General features: G+C 44.4%; 1 long non-coding RNA gene across 1 annotated transcript; it reads right to left on the reverse strand.

Annotated features, from left to right (window-relative positions):
• Positions 1–17,411: 17,411 nt before the first annotated feature.
• Positions 17,412–18,109, reverse strand: LOC133227171 (uncharacterized). The gene is made up of 2 exons (XR_009729741.1): positions 17,857–18,109; positions 17,412–17,582 (listed from the first exon to the last, which is right to left on the reverse strand). It is a non-coding gene; the product is annotated as an uncharacterized LOC133227171 (long non-coding RNA).
• Positions 18,110–23,178: the final 5,069 nt, after the last annotated feature.

The raw sequence follows: 23,178 nt of genomic DNA on the forward strand, positions 1-23,178 counted from the left end.
TCTCATTTTCTCAACTTCTTAAATATATATGAGGATCCTTCTCCAAACACATGGCTTCCTTAAGTATTTTAGTTTCTTTTATTCATTTTTTAAAATAGGGCTTCCCTCGTAGCTCAGTCGGTAAACAATCTATCTGCAATACAGGAGACCTGGGTTCAATTCCTGGGTTGGGAAAATGCCCGGGAGAAGGAAATGGCAACCCACTCCAGTATTCTTGCCTGGAGAATTCCATGGACAGAAGAGCCTGGCAGGCTACGGTCAATGGGGTCGCAAGAGTCGGACTTGACTTAGTAACTAAATCAATTCATTTTTATATTTTCAAATAGTTTTTACTGAGCCTACATTAACTCCTTATCACAAAACACCACTGATGTCTACTCTTAGAAAATGAAAATCCTTGCTATGACTTTCTTTCCAGTTATCTCTTTGGCAATTTGTTCACTGACCACCCCACTCTGCTCAGGATTAAGAGATTTCTTGGGATGCAGGAAGTTTAGTGCTAAAACCCAGATTGTCTGAGGCAAACCAGGATGAATGGTTGATCACCCTAGTTCAAGACAATACATGATTTTACCCAGATGCAATCACTGCGTAATAATATAATATTTTATACTTAAATTTATATCATAAATATATTTCTTTTGTTGTTGTTGTTTAGTCAGTCAGTCGTGTCTGACTCTTTGCGACCCCATGGACTGCAGCATGCCAGGCTTCCTTGTACTTCATCATCTCCCAGAGTTTGCTCAAATTCATGTCCATTGAGTCGGTGATGCCATCCAACCATCTCATCCTCTGTCATCCCCCTCTCCTCCTGTCCTCAATCTTTCCCAGCATCAGAGTCTTTTCCAATGAGTTAGCTCTTTGCATCAGGTAGCGGAAGTATTGGTGCTTCAATGAAGCTTCAGTCCTTCCAATGAATATTCGGGATTGACTTCCTTTAGGATTGACTGGCTTGATCTCCTTGCTGTTCAAGGGACGCTCAAGAGTCTTCTCCAACACCACAGTTCAAAAGCATCAATTCTTCAGTGCTCAGCTTTCTTTATGGTCCAGCTCTTACATCCATATATGACCACTGGAAAAAAGACATAGTTTTGACTACATGGACCTTTGCTGGCAAAGTGATGTTTCTACTTTTCAATACACTGTCTAGGTTTGTCATAGCCTTTCTTCCAAGGAGCAAGCATCTTTTAACTTTATGGCTGTAGTCACTGTCTGCAGTGATTTTAGAGCCTAAGAAAATAAAACCTGTCATTGTTTCCATTGTTTCCCCATCTATTTGCAGTGACGTGATGGGACCAGATGTCAGGTCTTCAATTTTTGAATATTGAATTTTAAGCCAGCTTTTCAACTCTCCTCTTTCACTTTCACCAAGAGGCTCTTTAGTTCCTCTTTTTCTGCCATTAGGGTGGTGTCATCTGAATGTCTAAGGTTATTGATATTTGTCCTGGCAATCTTGACTCCAGCTTGGGATCCCTCCAGCCCAGCGTTTCTCATGGTGCAGTCTGCATATGAGTTAAATAAGCAGGGGACAGTATACAGCCTTGACGCACTCCTTTCTTGATGTGGAGCCAGTCCGTCGCTCCACTCCAGTTCTAACCGTTGCTTCTTCACCTGCATACAGGTTTCTCAGGAGGCAGGTAAGGTGGTTTGGTATTCCCATCTCTTTAAGAATTGTCCACAGTTTGTTGTGATCCACACAGTCAAAGGCTTTAGTATAGTCCATGAAGCAAAAGTAGATATTTCTATACTGTTACATAATTTTTTTATTGGTATATAATTTTCTTAAGTATTATTTTTAGTTGCAACTTAGTACTTCACTGAATCAATATAGGATAATTAACCATTCCTCTATAATTGGGTACTTAGGGTATTTCCTTGTCTTTTTGGGTTTTTTTGCAAATCACTTTTATAGCTGCAGAAACCATGAGCAAGAAAAAACATATTTCCTGTTCTCATTATTCAAAATGTGGTTTCACATGTCAGGCCTCGTCAATTCCACCAGCAGGAAGCACTGGCACTTGTTAAAAGCCAGGGAATTAGTTTTTATCACACTTTGAGAAGAGAAAAATCCAATACACAGAAAAGGTAGCTTGGATTTGATTTGTTTTTAAACTCTTGGTACACAACCTACAACACCAATCAGAAATCGTCATAAGTCTGTAAACCTGAAAGGTTATACATTCTCAGCTAAAGAGAACCAAGCAATATAAGCTGAATATGGTAGAATCATTTAGTGGCAAAGCTGCAGCTAAGCTAGGAGTTTCCCATGGAATTATGTTTGCCCCTGCTCACCTCTTCCACTGATGACTTACTGTAAGAAAGTTACTCTTACCTAGTATGCATTCTGCTGCAAGGGAGAACAAACATTCTAAAGTAAGAACTAATCATTGGGGAATCATTAATTATCCAAAAGTACTTACTGATGCCAGCCTATCAGTAAGCAAAAATAAGCAGAGTCCCCTCCTTGTAGAGCTTACTATCTGGTTAGACAGAGATCAGTAATATACTCATTAGGCACTTACTATGGGTATGACATCCTGTGAAGAACAGAGTGGTATACTTCGAGATAAGAAAAGTCCTCTGCCCTCAAAAATCAGAAAAACCCCCGCCCCCAAAGCTCCCTGCCCTGAAAAAAATAAGAAAAACCCCTGCTCTTTAGTGCCCAACTGGAGATGATAAAAACCATATGCATTAGAAGATAATCAGTACAGATACAAGAAAATTCAGTGGAAGAAGAATAATCCTTCAACCAGTTGGTGGATAAATTGGACAGTCACGTACAAAAAAGAATAAAACTGGACACTTAGCTCATATCACTCACAAAAATTAACTCAAAATGGATCGGAGGCCTAAACATAAGAGCTAAAACTATAGAGCTCTTAGAAGAAAACAGATAATAAATTCATAACTTTGGATTAGGCGATGGTTTCTTAGACACTAAAAGCGTAAACAAATAAAAAGAACAGATCATCAAAATTAAAAACTTTTGTGCTTCCAAGGGCGCTATACAGAAAATGAAAGCAACCCACAGGAGGGGGTAGAATATCTGCAAATCATATATCTGATAAGGGTCTAGTATCCAGAATGTGAAAAGACAGCTTACAATTCAACAATAAAAAAGACACAGAGCCCAATTAAAAATTGGGCAAAGGATGTGAATATATATTTGTCCAAAGAAAATATGCAAATGGTCAATAAGCATATGAAAAGATGCTCCTCACCAGTCCCTAGGGAAATGCAAATCAAAACCACAATGAAGGAACTTCCTTGGTGGTGCCCTGGTTAACACTTCACCTTCCTAAGCAGGGGGTGTGGGTTCCATCCCTGGGCAGGACAGCTGGGATCCCACATGGCATACTGCCAAAAAACCAAAACATAAAACAAGCAATGTTGTAACAAACTCAATAAAGACTTTAAAAATGGCCCACAGCAAAAACATCTTTAAAAAACAAAAAACCACAATGAGATATGACTTCACACCCACACAGATGGCTATAATCAAAAAGAAAGTAATGAGTTTAGTGAGGATCAGGAGTGATTAGACCCTCATACACTGCTAGTGGTAATGTAAAAGGGTGTAGCTGCTTTGAAAAACTGTCTGGCAGTTCCTCAAAAAGCTAAACATATGAGTTACTCTAAGGCCCAACTAAGATCATGGCATCCGGTCCCATCACTTCATGGCAAATAGACGGGGAAACAGTGGAAACAGCGACAGACTTTATTTTCTTGGGCTCCAAAATCAGTGCAGATGGTGACTACAGCCAAAAGACTCTTGCTCCTTGGAAGAAAAGCTATGACAAACCTAGACACCATATTAAAAAGCAGAGATACTCCTTTGCTGACAAAGGTCTATCTAGTCAAAGCCACGGTTTTTCCAGTGGTCATGTATGGATGTGAGAGCTGGACCATAAAGAAAACTAAGTGCCAAAGAATGGATGCTTTTGAACTGTCGTGTGGCAGAAGGTCCATTGAGAGTCCGTTGGACTGCAAAGAGATCCACCAGTCCATCCTAAAGGAAATGAGTCCTGAATATTCATTGGAAGGACTGATGCTGAAGCTGAAACTCCAATACTTTGGCCACCTGATGCGAAGAGCTGACTCATTGGAAAAGATCCCAATGCTAGGAAAGATTGAAGGTGGGAGAAGAAGGGGATGACAGAGGATGAGATGGTTGGATGGCATCACTGACTTGATGGACATGAATTTGAGTAAACTCCGGGAGTTGGTGACGAACAGGGAAGCCTGGCGTGCTGCGGTTCATGGGGTCGCAAAGAGTAGGACACAACTGAGTGACTGAACTGAACTGATACAGTGCAGTAGTCTCCTACTATGTATATACTTAAGAGAAATGAAAACACAGGATGACACGGAAACTTTAATACAAATGTGGACAGGAGCATAATTCATAATGAGCAAAAAGTGAAAAACAAGCCAAACGTCTATCAACTGATAAACAGGCAAAGAAAAAGTGGTATATGCATAAAGTGAAACATTATTCAGCCATGAAAGGAATGAGGAACTGGTGCATGTTATAACATAGATGAGCCTTAAAAACTCCATGTTAAGTACAAGAAATTAGATACAAGAAACCATACACTATATGATTCCATTTATATAAAATGCCCATAAAAGGCAAATCCATAAAAACAAAAAGTAGATAGAGGCTGGGGGTAAGGGGACAAGAGAAATGGAATGAGTGTTAATCAATTAGGTTTCCTTTCTGTGTGCTCAGTCAGTCATCTCTGACTCTTGTGATTCCACGAACTGCAGCCTGCCAGGCTCCTCTGTCCATGGGATTCTTCTCAGGCAAGAATACTGGAGTGGGTTGTCGTTTCCTCCTCCAGGAGATCTTCCTGACCCAGGGTCTGAACTCTTGTCCTTGGCGTTGGCTGGCAAATTCTTTACCGTTTGAGCTACAGGGAAGTCCTTATACAATGGTACAAAGATGGTTATAAAATTTTGTGAATATATTTTTAAAAATCTATAAAAGATGTGTGAATTATATTCCAATAAAAATAAAAAGAGATAGTAAGTGATCTAAGACAGCTAGGAAGGACTAAGTAACAGTAAAATGCTCTAGTACCTAGCAAAAAATAACTGCTCCATAATATTACAGGAATGAGCCAATGAAGGCTAATATATTAAAAGGAAACCTCATGAAATAGGAGACATTTGAGTTGAGTCCTAGAGAGTAAGTAGAAATTATATAATAAAAAAGGAAAAATCATTCCAGGTAGCAGGAAAAATACCTATGCAGGATGAAACAGAAACATTCTAATTGTGTTCAGAGCCAATAATGATAACCCAGATGGTTCACAGTAAATCAGGGTGTGATCAGACCTAAGGTAACAACGGCTGAAACCACACTTGTGTTCAGAGCCAGTAACGATACCCAGATAGGTGTGATCAGTAAATCAGGGTGTGATCAGACCTAAGGTAACAGACAGAGGCTGAAGCCACACTACGCAGGGTGTCACATGCCCACGGCATCTGGACCTTAATCCGTAAGCATCAGAGAATCACTGGAGGTGAACTCAGTCGGGAAGAAATAAATTACAATTAATGGTTTAGAAAGTAAGTGAGACAGTAGGCGTAAACAAGGAACTAGACTGAATTAAAAACTAGAAATAAGAAGGGGGATTATATTTTAGAGATATTTGAGGGTAGAAAAGATTTAATAAATGTGAAGGAATTTATTAGATATAAAGAGTGAGAAAGAGGAAGAAATCAAAGACACCTCTCAGCTCCGAGTCTGAATGATGGGAAGCGGGAAGGGCTTTAGATGATGGTGATGCTGAGAGAGAGACAGCAAGCTGACAAAGCAGAAGCATGGGAGTTGGATCAGGAGCTCAAACTGGACCAGTTCTGTGAGCTGACACTATAGACTGAAGATTCATTACGACATGCATTGCAAATCTCTGGAAATGCAAGGTGGCAAGTCAGACAAGAGAACAGGATTGGACGCACACGGCATCGCGTGACAGGTTCACCTAAATCTGATGTTATGGGAATGGATGAGAGTTCCAAGGGAAGGTGACACCTTGTAAGGAATGGGCATATTTGGCTGAGAAAGTGAAATTAATGAAGATGAACTTGAGGACATCGAAGAAATTAAGAGAGGGCCTCAGGAGCGTCCTGTTCTGGAAGCTAAGGAAAGACAAGCATCTCACAGGGCCAGGAGGAAGCAGAGCAATGCGGTTGAGAGATCCCGAAGGATGGGGACTGAAACCACCCATCGGAGTTAGCCAGGAGGTTGTTACTGGTGGTATCAGGGGAAACAATTTTAGAAAAGCATTAAGGAGAGAGGAAAGACTGCAATTCACTGAAAAAAAAATGAATGCAACATGAAAACATTTAAACTGTGAGAATAAAGCTCTGCTTTGGGAACGTCTGGTTATAGAAGGAAGGCGAGAGTGACTGACGGTTTGCTGAGAAGTAGGCAAGGAGTCACTCGGAACACTTGTTCAGTCGCTACGTTGTGTCTGGCTCCTTTGCGACCCCGTGGACTGTAGCCCACCAGGCTCCTCTGTCCATGAAATTTTCCGGGCAAGAATACTGGAGTGGGCTGCCATTTCCTCCTCCAGGGAATCTTCCCGACGTAGGGATCCAACCCGAGTCTCCTGCATGTCCTGCGTTGGCAGGCATATTTTTTTTTTTAACCAGAGCCACCAGGGCAACCCATTCAGAAGAGTGTGTGATGTAAAACCTGCAGACATAGATAGGCACAGGGCGATTCCTGGGTTGGGAAGATCTCTGAAGGAGGGCATGGCAACTCACTCCAGTATTCCTGCCTGGGGAATCCTACGGACAGAGAAGCCTAGCAAGCTACAGTCCATGGGGTCACAAATAGCTGGACACAAGTGAAGGGACTTAGCATGCACGCACTTTAACAAATTCAAATATTTACTGCTCTTGGGACTATCTCTAAGTGATGAGGACATAAGTAGTGGACAACACAGACAAAAATTCCTCCCTCTGTGGAACTGACATCTTTCATATGCATTCAGCAGCGGTCCCGTTTCTTTTCACTGAAGAGCTAGGTTTCAGGTCTTCAGTTCCAACTCACTGACATTCTCGTAACTTACTGATGTTCGGGTGTACTGTTACAATGCTTTTGATTTTCAAAACAGTATTTGCTCAGCTTTGACAGGAACAACCACAACAGCCAATATAGTAAAAACAAATCTGTGGGCTGCAGCATCAGACAGACACAGTATTACTCCAGGGACCGAGGGGATCAAGGAAGGGAGAAGTCACTGGCCCCCGAAAATGTCAAGAAGTACTCACAGCGTAATTATTGGGCACCAGTTTTCATCAGCTTCTGCAGGGGAAGAGCTGCCCAGAGCTCTATCAACAATGCCCGGTGCTTTTATCTGTATAGGAAACGAAACTTGTTAAAGTTACACTTTTGCATTTTGCAGGAAACAGCTGCAGTGAGCCTATGCTTAAGACAGAACAATCCAAGTCATGAGATGGTAGAAAACTTTATTAAAACTGATTCAGAGAAGTCAGACCACATACATTTTATTAAGAAAACTTAAATTCTGTTAAACTTTTATGTGATTCTAATGTGCAGTAATCTGAGGACCACTATTTTAAATTATTTCTATAGAATTCAAATAAGATTTAAAAAAAAAAAATAGGTAACGAGTTATCACCTTAAATATTGGGCTGGCCCAAAAACTCGTTCAGGCTTTTCCCTAAGTTGTTACAGAAAAACCCAAATGAACTTCTGGGCCAACCCAATAGCTTCTGAAACATACTTTATATGGAAAAAAACACTTCAGAATTTTGCAGACATGACAGGGAAAAAATAAACAACATAAAACCACCCAATTGCACCTTATTCTCCCGACACTCCCTCCCAGCTCATCTTTGTTCTCTGCCTGACACTCACTTATCACAACTGGATACTTCCATCGTTTATTTGAGTGTTTGCTCCTCCTGCCTAGAAGACAAGTTTCTGAGGCCTAGGACTTGCCTACTGTGCTTACCACTGAAACCGCAGCATCTGAAAGAGTGTGACACAGACTGGGTCCCCAAACAGCATGTGTTAAAGGATGATGGTTAAAGATCAGTTCTGTTTATGGCTACTTGCAATGAAACTGATCAACCGACATATTCTTTTCCCTACATAACCTTTATAATGGGTTTTCTGTATGTAGCTTTAGCTCTCCATGTTCTCATTTTCATGGCTGCGTAAGAGTCCATCATGAGAAAGCCCCAAATTATCCATTTACCTAGTTCATGAACTATCTCTACCTGGTTGATTCTAACTGTATATATCTACCTGAGAGTGTGCTCAGTCACTCAGTTGTATCCAACTCTCTGCGACTCGCCAGGTTCCTATGTCCATGGGATTCTCCAGGCAAGAAAACTGGAATCGGTTGCCATTTCCTCCTCCGGGGGATCTTCCCCACCAGGGATCGAACCTGGGTACCCTGCACTGGTGGGCGGACTCTTAACCACGGGCCACCCGGGAAGCCCATGTGTGTCTACCATGTATCTTCCTGTCTTTACATTTATCGATTAAAATAGGACCATTCAGTTTTATTCTTCTTTCATCCCTTTATGAAAGTTTACATTAGAAGTCAGTGAAATGTTGAATCAAAGGGATTTCACTCATTTTTTTTTCACGTGTGGTGATTTTTTCTATATATTAATAGTTTTAGGTTAAGATATGCAGTTCCCTTAAAAGACAGGCGTGCCCTATTCACTAAATTTAGACTAATTTTAATAAATGACCACTCTCTCTTTCACACCCTCCTCAATTCATTAAACAGAACATTGTACCATCTTGATAACTTCTTATTGCAAGTAAATAGAACAGCATTCTCATATACTAACTGAATTTCTTTTTATTTTCTGTTCATATTTTCTGCCCACCACCATGTGATTTACCTTTGTTGACACTTTTACTAACTTAATGGTATCAAGTAGTCAGAACACGGAAGAATGCAAGACACACCAAACCACGAAACTTGACAGTTTGGAGCAAAGTCGCCTTCCTTCCTGCTCCCTTCCTTCCTTCTTGTTTTCTTTCTCTGCTTTTCTTTGCTTCTGTTTTCTGGAGGGAGCACCTTTAAAGAGGCGGATGCTATAATTTCTGAAGAACTGAAAAACTGAATCCCTTTGAAGAGATCATCTCATAAAGACACATAAAGTAGAGTTGGTAAAGAAACAGTGAAGTTAGATGAAGTCAGAGAAGACACAATGAGTTACAGAGAATATGGTTAGAGTATTACTGGAGAAGAACCAGAGGATGAAGAGGCAGCATCAACAACAGTCTATGGTAGTATGCAGGTGGAAGACACCAGATACAGGGAGGGGCCTTGCTGAGCCAAGCTACCTTCCATACTAGAGGAAATGAGAGTTGCTTTTCTGGTGATCATATATGGCTGTTCAATCGAGCATAAAATTGGGAGTCCACAAAAGATTTCACAGGCAATCTGAGATGAAGATAGAAGCAAAAGGGGGATTCCGTGGCAGTCCAGCGGTTAAGACTCGATGCTTCCACTGCAAGGGGCAAGGTTCAGAACCTGGTGGAGGAACTAAGATCCCCCATGCTACACAGCAGGGCAAAAGCAGGCAAAATCACAGACTAGATGAGGTGTCCAGAGGCAAGTGACTCCCATCCTGCACATGTCTGGGTAATAACTCACTGAAGGCCACATTTCCACCAGCAGGGTGGGAACAAGGACAGAGACCAGGGAGACAGATATGGTGAGAAAGCCATGCTCTGTTCTAAGACTTCTTGGTACAAGGCATCTCCACATGGAACCATGCCTGCCCACCAGAGGACTGAGACAACAGGAAAGTGATCGAAGTTAATACAAGAAACAGATTGGTTTAAGTAAGAGGAAGAGAAACTAATTTCTGTTAAATATACACCATCTGTCAGGCATTGGGGCAAAAGCATTACACCCAATAAGTTTCTTTAAAAAGGAACCAAAGCATTTGCTAGGTTCTCATGAGTTGTGTGTTTTATACAGAGGACCAACAGTATGTGTGTGTCAATCTCACTCTCCCAACTCATCCTGCCCGTTTCCCCCCATGAAGTCCACACGTTTGTTCTCTAAGTCTGTGTGTCTATTTCTGTTTTGCAAGTAAGACCATTTTTCTAGATTTCATACATATGCATCAACATGATAACTGTTTCTTCTGACTTCATTCTGTATTACAGTCTCCAGTCCATTCACATCTCTACAAATGATCCAATTTCATTGCTTTTATGGCTGAGCAATATTCCATTGTGTACAGATACCACATCTTCATCCAGCCCTCTGCTGGTGGCCATTTAGGTGGCTTCCATATCCTGGCTATTGTAAACAGTGCTGCCATGAACACGGAGGTGCAGGCACCGTTCTGAATTATGCCCAGTACTGGGATTGCTGGGTCATATGGTACTTCTATTTTTCGTTTTTTAAGGAACCTATACTGTTCTTCCGGAGAAGGCAATGGCACCCCACTCCAGTACTCTTGACTGGAAAATCCCATGGATGGAGGAGCCTGGTAGGCTGCAGTCCATGGGGTCACTAAGAGTCGGACACGACTGAGCAACTTCACTTTCACTTTTCACTTTGATGCATTGGAAAAGGAAATGGCAACCCACTCCAGTGTTCTTGCCTGGAGAATCCCAGGGACGGGGGAGCCTGGTGGGCTGCTGTCTATGAGGTCGCACAGAGTTGGACACGACTGCCGAGACTCAGCAGCAGCAGCAGTTCTCCATGGGCTTTGCTGGTGGCTCAGATGGTAAAGAATCTGCCTACAATGCAGGAGACCTGGGTTCAATCCCTAGGTTAGGAAGATCCCAGGGTTGGGAAGATCCCTGAGAGAAGGAAATGGCCATCCACGCGAGTATTTTTGCCTGGAGAATTCCATGGCCAGAGGAGCACAGGTCATGGGGTTGCAGAGAGTTGGGCACAACTGACAACATGCACACACCCTTCCCCACAGCGGCGGCATCAATTCACACTCCCTCCAAGGGTGCAAGACGGTACGCTTTTCTCCACAAGCTCTCCAACATTTACTGTTTGTAGATTTTTTAATGATGGTAAACTGTTTGTGAGGTACAGGGAAGCGACCTAAATGTCCATCAACAGAGGGACAGGGAAGCCTGGGCATGCTGCGGTCCGTGGTGTCGTGAAGAGTCAGACACGACTTGGCAACCGAACAACAGCAACAAACTGCTTTTCACCTCCAGCTGAGGTGAGCGTGATTCCATTTTACAGATTAAAAAAAAAAAAAAGGAGTGCAAAGGACTGTCACCTCCCAGAATTACAAAGCTAAGAGAGAGGGGGTGAGATTAAACTTCAGCCTAACCACGAATCCCTCATCCTTCCTCCTATGGTCTCTTTTAAGACTAGAAAGGAACATTTCTGTCTTCCATCTAAAGATACACCATCTTATATCAATTCTATGAGTCACTATTTTTTTACATAATAACATCTGTGAAATCTCAGGGTGTCATAGGTTAAGGGTGCTTGTTTTCTTGCACAAGTTTCATGGTTTCGAGTGCTGCATTTAAGTCTTTAGTCTATTTTGGGTTTAGTTTGATACATGATGTGAAAAAATGATGATCTTCTTACTTGCAGTTGTACAGTCTTCCTACTGCTGTTTGTTGAAGAGCCCGTCTTCTCCCCACTGCTCAGTTGTACAGTCTTCCTACTGCTGTTTGTTGAAGAGCCCGTCTTCTCCCCACTGCTCAGTCTTACCTCCTTCATTGCAGATTGACCGTGGAAGTGTGGGTTTCCTTCTGGGCTCTCTCTTCTGCCCCACTGATCCGTGTGTCTGGTTACGGACCATACCATACTGTCTTGATTACTGTAGCTTTTTAGCATAGTTTAAAGTCAGGGTGCATGATACCTCCTGCTGTGGTCTCCTTTCTCAAGATTCGGGGTATTTTTGTCTTTTGATACAAATTTTAGAATTATTTGTTCTAGTTCTGTGAAAAATTGGTATTTTGACAGAGATCCAGGCTGCTACTTTTAAACTGAAGCTTGCTCCTTAGCCCCAGAGATCCCACAGGTCCTCTTATCTCAGAAGAGGTCCTGCTCAAAGGGAGCTTCGAGGACAGCATCTTCTGTGAAGCCTTTCCCCATTCAGCATTTTAAGTTCTTCTCTCATGGACTGTCATAATTTGTATTTCTTTGACTTTTATTCACTGATTCTTTCATCAGGATATGAGCTTTTTGAAGGTTAAAAACCACTTTTTTTACTCATCTCAACATCCCCATTTCCTGCTAACTTAATACTTATTTTAATTGGTAAAGCCATTATGGAAAACAGCCTGGATGTTTCTGAAACTAAAAATACAGCCACTGTATGATCCAACAATTCCATTCCCGGGCATATACATGCACAAAACTATTGTTCATAAAGACCCATGCAACCCAGTGCTCAAACCAACACCGTTTACAATAGCCTGGATATGGAAGCAAAATAAACGCCACTGACATGAATGGATGAAGAAGATGTGGTACATACACACAGAATATCGCTCAGCCACGAAACAGAAGGAAACAGTGCCGTCTGCCGCAGCGTGGGGGACCTAGACTGCCACACTGAGTGAAGCCAGTCACAGGGAAGAGGAGAAAATATGACATTGCTTCTATGTGGACTCTGAAAAAATGGTACAAATTAACCTATTTAGAAAACAGAATAGAGTCCACAGATTAAAAAAAAAAATTATGGTTACCGGTGAGGGAAAGGGGAGAAAGAGGGATAAACTGGGAGACGGAATCGACATATACACACTACTACATATAAAACAGGTAACTAATAAGGACCGGAGGCCTCCCAGGTGGCTCACTGGTAATCTGCCTGACAATTCAGGAGATGCAGGCTCGATCCCTGGGTCAGGAAGGTCACCTGGAGAATGAAATGCAACTCACTTCAGTATTCTTGCCTGGGAAATCCCACGGACAGAGGAGCCTTGCAGGGGTCACAAGAGAGTTGGTTATAACTTAACGACTGAATAACAACAAAATAAGGACCTACTGTGTAGCACAGGGAACTGTACTCAATACTTTGTAGTGACCTATGTGGGAAAAGAATCTTTAAAAGAGGGAATATACGTATAACTTATTCACCGTGCTGTACAGCAGAAACGACATTGTAAGTTACCTATATTCCAATAAAAGTTTAAGGATAAAAATACAGCATTTAAATAATTAAGTCAGACTTTATTCTTTATGAGCTCAGTGAAATCATCTCTGACAAAGTTTCCACCAGCAACACTGACTGCTCGATACACTACTTTCTTCCAAATATTCCAGAGATCAGCTTTGATTCTGTCGGCTCCAAACTTTGTTCCAATCACCACTTTCAGGAAACCGTCTTCTCTGTATCTCCTGGAGTCCTGTCCCCAGGCCAACCAGGAAGGCCCGCTGTGTCTTCCACAGGTCCCACAACCTCCCCAAGGACAGCGCCCCTGCCCGAGGCTCTCCGTAATGATTCTGCTGCCGCTCTGGGATCTGCCCTTGTCCCTCCCTTCTCCCATGCCCTGGAACCCAAGCCGTGATGATTCTTTCCCCACATCTAAGCAAATGAGGAAAGTTTTTTTAGTCTTTCCCATACATGAAGCACCACACTGTTTCACATACATATTTGCATATGCCCTTCACGATAACCCTTTTTTTTTGCCTAGATGCTGCTATTTCCCTATTTCAAACACAAGCTGACTAAAACACAGAGGTTAACTAATCCACCCAGGGTCTTGTGTAGTGAGAGGCGGAGTGGAAATCTGAACCAGCGTGTAGATTCCATCTACGGGCTCTGCCTCCCTTTCTCTTTTTCAAACACCATCTTTGATCCTTACATTTACAACCTCACATCTGCCTAGGTTTGTTCTGTGGTTGGCTGTTTTATTGTTTGTTTGTTTGCTTTTTACTTTGAAATGATTTTACATTCACACGGAAGTTGCTAGCATAGTACAAACTCTCCTGGGTACCCTTCTTCCCGTTTCCCTGATGTCTGTATCTTACATAATCATAATGCGGTTACCAAAACCACAATTCTGCTATCCCCCAAAATACGCCCTTGATAACACAGAACCCTTCTATAACCACAACGAAACCCCCTCGGATGACCCCTTCACACTGGCAGCCCCATATCTGCCCTCTGGGAACCTCCGTCATGTATTTCGCCACTTTAAGAACAGCGGAGGGACATCCCTGGTGGTCCGGTGTTTAAGACTCTGGGACCCTACTGCAGGGGGGTCCCTCATCAGCGAACTAGATCTCACAAGCCACGGCCAAAGATCCTGCGTGCCACACTAAGACCCTGTGTGGAGAAAGGAAGGACGGGAGAAAGGAATGGAAGCGGGAGGGAAGGAGGAAGGAAAAGAAAAGAAAGAAAGAATAATCAACAGATACAACTGTACAGTGTGTAGCCTCCTGAGATTGGCTTTTTTCACTCAACCTAACATCCTTGCGATCCACCACTGTAGTATCAATTGTTTGTCACTTCTATTGCTGTGTACTATTCCATTTAGTGAGTATATAGTTTGTCTGCTGCTGCTGCTGCTCCTGCTAAGTCGCTTCAGTCCTGTCCGACTCTGTGCGACCCCATAGATGGCAGCCCACCAGGCTCCCCGTCCCTGGGATTCTCCAGGCAAGAACACTGGAGTGGGTTGCCATTTCCTTCTCCAATGCATCAAAGTGAAAAGTGAAAGTGAAGTCGCTCATCGTGTCCGACTCTTCTCGACCCCATGGACTGCAGCCCACCAGGCTCCTCCATCCATGGGATTTTCCAGGTAAGAGTACTGGAGTGGGGTGCCATTGCTTTCTCCGATATAGTTTGTCCACTTACCACTATAATTTTTTTCCAGACTCCTCTGCTTCTACTCGAATAATCTAGTAATTCTCAAAATATGGTGGGAGGCCTTTCTTAAACTGGATATGATTGCTAAAAATGCAGAATTATGGACCCCATTTAAGACCCATTCTATCTGCATGTCTGTGAGTAAGGCCTAGGGTTACAATATCTTCAACAAATATCTATTTGTTGAAGTTCAAATACTTCAACATAGCACAATTCTGGTTACTTTTTAGTTGCACTAAGTTCAAACCAATGTTCAGTTCAGTTCAGTCACTCAGTCGTGTCTGAGTCTTTGCAACCCCATGAACCACAGCACACCAGGCTTCCCTGTCCATCACCAACTCTCGGAGTTTACTCAAACTCATGTCCACTGAGTCGGTGATGCCATCCAACCATCTCATCCTCTGTTAATCCCCTTCTCCTCCCACCTTCAGTCTTTCCCACCATCAAGGTCTTTCCCAATGAGTCAGTTCTTCACATCAGGTGGCCAAAGTATTGGAGTATCAGCTTCAACATCAGTCCTTCCAATGAATATTCAGGACTGATTTCCTTTAGGATGGACTGGTTGGATCTCCTTGCAGTCCAAGGGACTCTCAGGAGTCTTCTCCAACACCACAGTTCAAAAGCATCAATCCTTCAGTGCTCAGCTTTCTTTATAGTCCAACTCTCACATCCATACACAACTGGTGTAGCGACCATTTAAATTAGGAATGGTGACGGTTAACTGGTCTTCTAATTATAAACCATTCTCCAGAGGCAATTAGTATCAGACCCTTGGCTAATGAGAATAAACGTCAGAATTTGTCTTGAAAGTGAGTGGCTTATTACATAGCATGGTCATATTAGAAGTGTTACCCACTGGTGACATGGAATGTATTAACATTTTAGGAACATCCTCTACCCTTGCATGTATAGGATGTAAGTATCTGACAATGTATGTAGCCTTTAGCCTTATGTGCTGAACTAATGTCAGGTCTTCTGCCCATCCATGAACTTGGTAGACTGATGACAAGACCTTATCTTGGAAGACTTGGCTTGCCTGCTCAGTTGAGGCTTTCACACACAACGGCAGAAAGAGAAGCACCTAAAGAACACAGAACCTTGGGCTGCAATGAGCACCTTCCGTCTCGGTCACGCGTCACAGCCGAGGACAGCACTTAACACCAGGGTGGGCCTCCGTAAATGTTTGGTGGATTTTAAAATGCGCTCTGCTCTTTGGTACTTTCCTTGCACTGACTAGGGTCACAAAACCAGTTAGTCCTTAATTCAAGGTCTTCAGTAAACAAACCTTTTTTTTTCCCTCCTTTTATGAATTGTGCTTTTGGTGTGTAATCTGAGAATTCTCCACTAACTCTAGATTCTTAAGGTCTGTGCCTCTCTTTTGAAAGCATAAGTTTACAGTAAATTTATTTTCATAGTAATATATTGTACACATGTACAGTTTTACATTACAGTCTGACTAATTTTCAGTTAAATTTTTATATAAGGTGTGAGACTTAGGTTTGAGTCCTTCCTTTTTTTATGGTGCCACTAGACTTCCCTGGTGGCTGAGACAGTAAGGAATCTGCCTGCAATGTGGGAGACCTGAGTTCGATTCCTTGGTTGGGAAGATCCCCTGGAGGAGGAAATGGCAACCCACTCCAGTATTCTTGCCTGGGAAACCTCATGGACAGAGGAGCCTGGTGGGCTGCGGTCCACGAGTTGCAGAGTCAGATACGACTGAGCAGCTAAGACTTTTACTTTCACTTTCACGGTGCCACTTGCTGCAGCACCTTCTGTTTAAAAGGTTACCTTTCCTCCGCTGAGTCACTCTTGCACCTTCATGAAAACTTAGGCATATTTGTGTGCTTCTGCGTCTGGGTTCTCTATTCTATTCCACTGATCTACGTGTCCCTCTCCAATACCACATTGTCTCGATCATTGTACCTGCATGAGAAAAGTGAAGTCGCTCTGTTATGTCCAACTCTTTGTGACTCCATGTACTGTAGCCTGTCAGGCTCCTCTGTTCATGGAATTCTCCAAGAAAGAACACCGGAGTGGGTGGCCATTCCCTTATCCAAGGGGACCTCTCTGATCCAGGGATCAAACTGTGTCTCCTGCATCGCAGGCAGATTCTTCACCATCTGAGCCACCAGGGAAGTCCTGTAGCTACACCAGTTCAGATCAGTCACTCAGTCGTGTCCAACTCTTTGCGACTCCATGAACTGCAGCAGGCCAGGCCTCCCTGTCCATCACCAACTCCCGGGGCTTGCTCAAGCTCATGTCCATCAAGTCAGTGATACCATCCAACCATCTCATCCTCTGTCAGCCCCTTCTCCTCCTGCCTTCAATCTTTCCCAGCATCAGGGTCTTTTCTAATAAGTCAGTTCTTCGCATCAGGTGGCCAAAGTATTGGAGCTTCAGCTTCAGCATCAGTCCTTCCAATGAACATTCAGGACTTCCTGTAGCTGCATAGTGAACCTTAACACTGCACAGAGAGCATCCTTCTACTTTATTCTTTTCTAGGATTGTTTCAGGTGTTCTTTATCCTGTGCCATTCCACAGAAATTTTAGAGTAAGTCTGTGCCTGTTTAACAAAAACCTCGTTGGGGTTTTGGTAGGAATTTTATTAAACTTTCTGTCAGTGTGGGTAGAAGTCACACCCTCGCTGTATCGAGTTGCTTTCAAACGCTTCCTCCTCAACTTCCCCAGCAGCGCGCCCTTCTCGTTGTCTCTCTTTTGCTGCTAACTCTATCCTGTCTCCCACCTTCATCTTCCTCTGCCTAGACATTAAATATTCGACAAACATTTTCTTTAGGTTCAAGTCACTTGACCCACAGACACATACTGTCCAAGTAACATTATAAGATCCCCAACTCTCTGTCACTTTCTAGAGTTGCACAGTGCCCAGGAGCAGAAAAGGCGCACATTTTCCCTGGCCTCTCCAAGATCCAAGGTAACTTCTTGGTGCCTCGTAAAAAGAATTAAAAGCGTCCTTGCTCAAAACAGGCAAGAAAGTTAAAGGGGTATAAAGCAAAAAAAGAGGCAAAGATTAACCATGAAGGACATCTGGTGGTGAAATCTGTCACCGTCCTGTCAAGGCTGCGTCTCGGGACCGCACAGGCCACTAGAGGGCACGACTCAGCCGTGGCTGCCACGCAGGATCCCTGTCTTGGGGAAAGCTCCACCAGGGAAGCCCAGAGCCTTCATTTATTCTGGAGTGCCCTCTGCCTCCGTCTGACGCCACTTTTCCCTTGGCTCGTGGGAGCCTGCAGACCCGGTGAGACGCAGCTCCTGGCAGGTGCCCCGCTTCAAGACAGAGCCTGGCACCTGCGGACACAGAGCCCAGAGCCCTGACACATAGTCCCTAACTGTGACCTCAGTCAGACTGCTTACCATGCTACGATGCACTGTCCCCCTGTTCAAAGCGGCAGTTAAACTTATCACAGGGTTTTCATGAGAATAAATAACAGAGGTGAATGTAAGACCAAATAGTGTCCAATAAACAGCATGTGACGTTATTTCTAAACTAATTCATGTGTGTGTGTGTGGAGTCGTTCAGGGACGTCTGGCTTTTTGTGACCCCATCGACTGTAGCCCACCAGGTTCCTCTGTCCATGGGATCCTTCAGGCAGGAATACTGGAGAGGGTGGCCATTCCCTCCTCTAGTATCAAATATACTACCGTCCTTTGACCACTAGAGACTGAGGTTTAGAATCTGCCTTCATTCCACATACTTTCTAGGAGCCCTAGGCATCTCTTGCCTCCTCCTCCCCTTATTCTTAGCCAGTTTATATCACTGGGCCTTGGTTTCTTTACTGAGACCTCCAGCCCCAAGAGACCAATCCCTCACCACATCCCTTCCCAGGAAACTGGATCTGGCTCCCTGCACCTCTGGTTACAAGATGGAGTCTGCCTGGCAAACACGGAGCCACCGTGCCTGAATAGGCTGGTGCCCCTCAAACCACAGAAGGCACACCGGTGCTGAAACCCTCTTTAAAAAACAAACAAACAAAAATCAGCGAGAAGATAAATACAGGAAAAAACCAAACGGTAAAGCACTTAGTGATTCTCGCCTCACTGGATGAGGGACAGGCCCGTCTGGTTATTTTGAAACCTGTGTATGTGGCTGCATGTGGTGTGGCCACGTGGATCGTGCCCTGCAGGCGCGACATGACCACGTGTGATGTGTGACGGTGGACCGTGCCCTGCAGGCGCAACATGACCACGTGTGATGTGTGACGGTGGACCGTGCCCTGCAGGCGCAACATGACCACGTGTGATGTGTGACGGTGGATCGTGCCCTGCAGGCGCAACATGACCACGTGTGATGTGTGACGGTGGATCGTGCCCTGCAGGCGCCACATGACCACGTGTGATGTGTGACGGTGGACCGTGCCCTGCAGGCGCAACATGACCACGTGTGATGTGTGACGGTGGATCGTGCCCTGCAGGCGCAACATGACCACGTGTGATGTGTGACGGTGGACCGTGCCCTGCAGGCGCAACATGACCACGTGTGATGTGTGACGGTGGACCGTGCCCTGCAGGTGCGACATGACCACGTGTGATGTGTGACGGTGGACCGTGCCCTGCAGGCGCAACATGACCACGTGTGATGTGTGACGGTGGATCGTGCCCTGCAGGCGCCACATGACCACGTGTGATGTGTGACGGTGGACCGTGCCCTGCAGGCGCAACATGACCACGTGTGATGTGTGACGGTGGACCGTGCCCTGCAGGCGCAACATGACCACGTGTGATGTGTGACGGTGGACCGTGCCCTGCAGGCGCAACATGACCACGTGTGATGTGTGACGGTGGATCGTGCCCTGCAGGCGCCACATGACCACGTGTGATGTGTGACGGTGGACCGTGCCCTGCAGGCGCAACATGACCACGTGTGATGTGTGACGGTGGATCGTGCCCTGCAGGCGCAACATGACCACGTGTGATGTGTGACGGTGGACCGTGCCCTGCAGGCGCAACATGACCACGTGTGATGTGTGACGGTGGACCGTGCCCTGCAGGTGCGACATGACCACGTGTGATGTGTGACGGTGGACCGTGCCCTGCAGGCGCGACATGACCACGTGTGATGTGTGACGGTGGATCGTGCCCTGCAGGCGCGACATGACCACGTGTGATGTGTGACGGTGGACCGTGCCCTGCAGGCGCAACATGACCACGTGTGATGTGTGACGGTGGACCGTGCCCTGCAGGCGCAACATGACCACGTGTGATGTGTGACGGTGGATCGTGCCCTGCAGGCGCAACATGACCACGTGTGATGTGTGACGGTGGATCGTGCCCTGCAGGCGCAACATGACCACGTGTGATGTGTGACGGTGGATCGTGCCCTGCAGGCGCAACATGACCACGTGTGATGTGTGACGGTGGACCGTGCCCTGCAGGCGCAACATGACCACGTGTGATGTGTGACGGTGGATCGTGCCCTGCAGGCGCAACATGACCACGTGTGATGTGTGACGGTGGACCGTGCCCTGCAGGCGCAACATGACCACGTGTGATGTGTGACGGTGGATCGTGCCCTGCAGGCGCAACATGACCACGTGTGATGTGTGACGGTGGATCGTGCCCTGCAGGCGCAACATGACCACGTGTGATGTGTGACGGTGGATCGTGCCCTGCAGGCGCAACATGACCACGTGTGATGTGTGACGGTGGATCGTGCCCTGCAGGTGCAACATGACCACGTGTGATGTGTGACGGTGGATCGTGCCCTGCAGGTGCAACATGACAACGTGTGATGTGTGACGGTGGATCGTGCCCTGCAGGTGCAACATGACCACGTGTGATGTGTGACGGTGGATCGTGCCCTGCAGGCGCAACATGACCACGTGTGATGTGTGAAGGTGGATCGTGCCCTGCAGGTGCAACATGACCACGTGTGATGTGTGAAGGTTGGTTTATCAGCTGCAACCCCTCCTCCCCCCAAAATATGAAAATCTGAGAAAACGTAAGCATTAAAATGTAAGGTTTCCCTGGTGGCTCAGATGGTAAAGAATATGCCTGCAATGTAGGGGATCTGGGTTCAATCTCTGGGTCAGGAAGATCCCATGGAGAAGGGAATGGCTACCCACTCTAGTATTCATGCCCGGAAAATTCCATGGGCAGAGGAACCTGGTGGGCTAGGGTCCATGGGTCACAAAGAGCTGGACACAGCTGAGCAACTAACACTTTCACTTCTTTATCATTTTCAAGCATTATTTATAACTTACTATTCAATGAGAAAATTCTGTTGAGAATATCTGAAACAAGGAGTAAACTGTGTTTCCCCAAGAACACAAATGTGCACACAGCACTGCCCTTAATCCAATTTAAATGAAACACGTTAAGCAAAAGGGGAAAAAAAGGTCATCAAAATGTGAAACTTTATAGAGTGGCATACACAATGTTCATTCCAAGTGTGAGAGAGGCTTTTAACATGGAATCGTCTTCCTTTGTAACTTTAGGTTATTATAAATATAATCTAAACAAATATAACTTGGGGAAAATAGAAAACAATCACAAATTTTAAAATGCTGACTAATAGGAAATTAATATAATTATATTACACACAACTTTACGTCCTCTCAAAACTGTAGAGAAACAAAAAATTACAAAGGAAGAACAAACCAAATTTCATGCCTACTAACTCTAACAAAAGAACTGGACTTGAATTGTTGTCTTTTTAATTTTATTTTCCCAGTACGTTATTTTTTTTCATATTTTACAAAAGCATTGGCCCACAAAGGACTCGTAAGATTTTTAACGGCCTTTCTTCACCGACAGCCTGTGAATCACAGGGCTGGAGGCCGGTGATCCTGATACAGGACTCGGTGTTGAACCAGGCAAGCTGCCTCACACCTGCAGACAGCAAGCTCATGGACCACACCTCTTGGGATGCTACCTGAAATCTGGACTCTTGATTTGTTTCTTAGGAATCCGGCTGCACAGTTAGGCCAATTTCCCCAGATTTGAAACTTTCTAAAAGAATGATTTCCTTCTCAGGAAAGTTAACTAGAGAAGTATTTTCATTGTATTTGAATTGTAATAACAGATCTGATGGCTGTACAACAGAGTATTAATAAGTTTATACACACAGTAAAAATTCATTGCCTAAAAGAACAAATCATATGCTTCCATAATATTTTCCCAATATAAATTCACTCAGCTGTCAGCTGAATTTATATGGGAATTTACTCAGCTGTCAGCTGAATTTATATGTGAAAAATATTATGGAAGCAGAGCAGTCTAAGACATGGACAGAACGTGGGTGCCCCACACATGCAGCAGCGGCTCAGCAGAGGCCTGATAAGCTAGAGAACAATGTGGAAATTCTGGGGACTCCCAGAAATACTTTGCAAGTGGAGATGTGCAAAGAGCTGAGGTGTATCTGGCAGCTTCGTTCATCTGACAACCTTCAATAGGACTGTGTGGGTGTGTGTCAGCTCACTGTGACCAGTACGTTCTCTTAGCAAAACTCTGCTAGCCTTGTCCTGCTTCATTTTGTACTCCAAGGCCAAATCTGCCTGTTCCTCCAGACCAGAGAACAAACTGCTCATAGCAAACACCCTCTTCCAAAAACACAAGAGAAGACTCTACACAGGGACATCACCAGATGGTCAATTCTGAAATCAGATAACCACGATGGTGTGATCACCAACCTAATGCCAGACATCCTGGAATGGGAAGTCAAGTGGGCCTTAGCAAGCATCACTACAAACAAAGCTAGTGGAGGTGATGGAATTCCAGTTGAGCTATTCCAAATCCTAAAAGATGATGCTGTGTGAAAGTACTATACTCAATATGCCAGCAAATTTGGAAAACTCAGCAGTGGCCACAGGACTGGAAAAGGTCAGTTTTCATTCCAATCCCAAAGAAAGGCAATGCCAAAGAATGCTCAAACTACCGTACAATTGCACTCATCTCACATGGTAGCAAAATAATGTTGAAAATTCTCCAAGCCAGGCTTCAACAGTACATGAACCATAAACTTCCAGATGTTCAGCTGGATTTAGAAAAGGCAGAGGAACCAGAGATCAAATAGTCAACATCCGTTGGACCACAGAAAAAGCAAGAGAGTTCCAGAAAAAAAAATCTATTTCTGCTTTATTAACTATTCCAAAGCCTTTGACTATGTGGATCAAAACAAACTGTGGAAAATTCTGAAAGAGACTGAAATATCAGACCACGTGACCTGCCTCTTGAGAAATCTGTAAACAGGTCAGGAAGCAATAGTTAGAACTGGACATGGAACAAGAGACTGGTTCCAAGTAGGGAAAGGAGTACATCAAGGCTGTATACTGTCACCCTGCTTATTTAACTTATATGCAGAGTACATCATGAGAAACACTGGACGAGTGGAAGCATAAG

This window comes from Bos javanicus, chromosome 15, assembly GCF_032452875.1.
Source record: "Bos javanicus breed banteng chromosome 15, ARS-OSU_banteng_1.0, whole genome shotgun sequence".
NCBI classification, from domain to species: domain Eukaryota; kingdom Metazoa; phylum Chordata; class Mammalia; order Artiodactyla; family Bovidae; genus Bos; species Bos javanicus.